Here is a 2,500-nt window from a genome sequence, read left to right on the forward strand (position 1 = left end):
GAGGGGTCTCCGGGCGTTCCGGGATGGCGCGCGGGCGCCTGGCGGCGCGGCGGCGGCGGCGCGCGTCCCCCGTCTCTTCTCCGCGCCCCGATCCTCCCCGCCGAGGGGAGCCGGGGCGGGGGGCGGGGGCGGAAGGGCTGCGCCGCCGCCGTTGGCCGCCCTCCGGCGGGCGAGGCGACCGCCGGGCGGCCTTCCCGCGCGAGCGGGCGGCCCGAGCCGCGGCTCTCCTCCCGGGCGCAGCGCCGGGCTGCTGAGGGAAACCCCGGGCCCCGGGAAGGAGGACGAGGCTGTGGCGGCGGACGTCGGGCGCGCCCCCGCGGGCGGACGCTCCCCCGAAGGCGGCAGCGGGGGAGGCACCCCCGCGGGGCCCAGAGGTCGTTTCCCTCACCCCAGGGCCAGGTACCTAGCGTCCGCGCTCTCCCGCGGCCCTCCCTCGCCGTAGCGATACACAGGGGGTCGAAGGCCGCGGGGGGCCGGGCGGAGGTTTAAAGACTCGGGCGGCTCGGCGCGGCCCGGGGGTCGGGCCGGGCGGCGCCGCCGTCGTCGTCGTCCTGCGCAAGGGGGCTGGAGTCTCTCCGCGGAAGCTCCCGGGCGCAGGGACGGACGGCCGGCCGTCGCCCGCGCTCGCCCCGCGGGCGGCCGTGCCGGGGAGGGGTTCCGCTGCCCCCCCCTCTCCGCGGACCGGTCTCGGCGGAGAGACCGCGGCGCGGCCGGCCGTGTCCGGCCTCGCCCGCCTCGAAACGGGGCGACCCCGGCGGGAGCGCGGGCTCCCCGCCGGGGGCGGGCGGGTCCCCGCGGCGGGGGCTCGCCCGGGAGGCGCGCCGCCGCGCCTCCGCGGCGCGGCTGCGGCGCGCCGCGGCTCCGCTCCCTCCCTCCCTCCCTCCGTCCCCCGCCCCGGCGAGCGCTCCGGCGGCGGTCTGCCGCCGCCGAGCGCCGGCGAAGGCGGCACCCCGTGCCGAGCGGCGGCGTCGCCGCTCGGCCTGCCGGCCGGCCGGAGGGCGCCCGCCGCCAGGCGCGGCCGTCCCGGCCCGGGCCCCGTCCGCCGCCCTTCCCCCGCCGCCCTTCCCGGCGGCGCCGGGCGAGCGGGCGGGCGGGCGGAGGCGTCCCGCTCCCGGTCTCCGCGTGGAAACGGGGAGAGCGGGCGTCGCCCCCGCCTCAGCGCCGTCCGCTTTCCGCGCGGCGCGCGCCCGCGGAAGGCGGCGAGGAGCGGCGGCGGCGGCGGTTCCGGGCGGGCGGCCGCCGCGAGGCGGCGGCGGGCCGCCGTCCGGCGCGGCCGCGGGCGGCGCGTCGCCGGCTCGGGCTCCGGCGGTGGCCGCCTCCGGCGCGGCGGCGGAGGCCGCGGCCGGGCGCCGGCGGGGCGGGCCGGAGCCGCGGGAGAGGGGAGAAGGACGTCGCGGCGCGGCGGAGCCGTCGCGCGCGGGGGGGCCGGCGGGGCGTCCCGCGTCCCCGAGGAGAGGCGGGCAGGCGGCGCGGCCGGGGGCGTCGTGGGCCTCCGCGCGGAGGCCGGGCCGAGCCCGGGCGCCTGGGCCGCCCCCCGAAGCGAGCGAGGCGCTCGTCTCCGCCGGTTTGGGCCGGGAGCGCGGGCTCCCGGCGCCCTCGCCGCTCGGGGCTTTTTTTTTTTTTTCTCCTCGTCGTGTGTCGGTACGGTCAGTCGAGGCGAGGCGGCCCCGTCGTTCTCGCCCCGCCGCGCCGCGCCGCGTCCCCTGCGGAGGGGGCGGGCCGGCGGGCGGGCGGGCCGGCGGGCCGCCGCTGTCCGGAGGGGCCGCTCCCGCGGAGCGGTCCCGGCCCTCCCGCGCGCGCGGGGCGGTGCCGAAAAGCAGACAACTCTTAGCGGTGGATCACTCGGCTCGTGCGTCGATGAAGAACGCAGCTAGCTGCGAGAATTAATGTGAATTGCAGGACACATTGATCATCGACACTTCGAACGCACTTGCGGCCCCGGGTTCCTCCCGGGGCTACGCCTGTCTGAGCGTCGCGTGACGATCAATCGCCGGCTCGGCCGCCGCCGCTGCCGCCGTCGCCGCCGCCCCCCCTTCTTCGCCCTTGCGGCGTCGGGGGGGGGCGGGTCGGGTCGGCGGGGCGCGGCGCGCCGCTGCGGCGCGGCTGGGGCGCCTCGCAGGCCCCGCGTGCGGGCCTTCGTCCCCCTAAATGGAGACTCGGGGAGCGCTCCGAAGCTCCCCGCTCCCGGAGCGCCCGCTGGGCGGAGCTCGTCTCGCCGGGGTGTCGGCGGCGGGGAGAGAAGAGAGGTCGGGGGGAGGCGCGGGCCTCGCCCCCGGCCCCGCCGCGCGCGGGCGGCTGTCTGCGGGTGGGTACCGGCGGCGGTACCGTGCCGTGCTGCCGCGCGGGCGCGCGCGTGCCGGGGACGGGGACGGGGGTCCTCCCCGCGTCCCTCCCCCCGCTCTTCTCCTTTCCGTTCCCGACGACCCGCCGCGCCCCGGCCGGGCAGCCGCGCGGGGGCCGCGGGGAGGGGTGCGGCGAAGCGGCAGGGGAGGGCGTCCCG

The 2,500-nt window shown here is 82.0% G+C and overlaps 1 non-coding gene across 1 annotated transcript; it reads left to right on the top strand.

Moving 5' to 3' along the window:
- Positions 1-1,822: 1,822 nt before the first annotated feature.
- LOC141478582 (5.8S ribosomal RNA) lies at positions 1,823-1,975 on the top strand. The gene has a single exon (XR_012463969.1). It is a non-coding gene; the product is annotated as a 5.8S ribosomal RNA (ribosomal RNA).
- Positions 1,976-2,500: the final 525 nt, after the last annotated feature.

The sequence above is a fragment of the Numenius arquata genome, unplaced genomic scaffold, assembly GCF_964106895.1.
Source record: "Numenius arquata unplaced genomic scaffold, bNumArq3.hap1.1 HAP1_SCAFFOLD_583, whole genome shotgun sequence".
Classification (NCBI taxonomy): Eukaryota; Metazoa; Chordata; class Aves; order Charadriiformes; family Scolopacidae; genus Numenius; species Numenius arquata.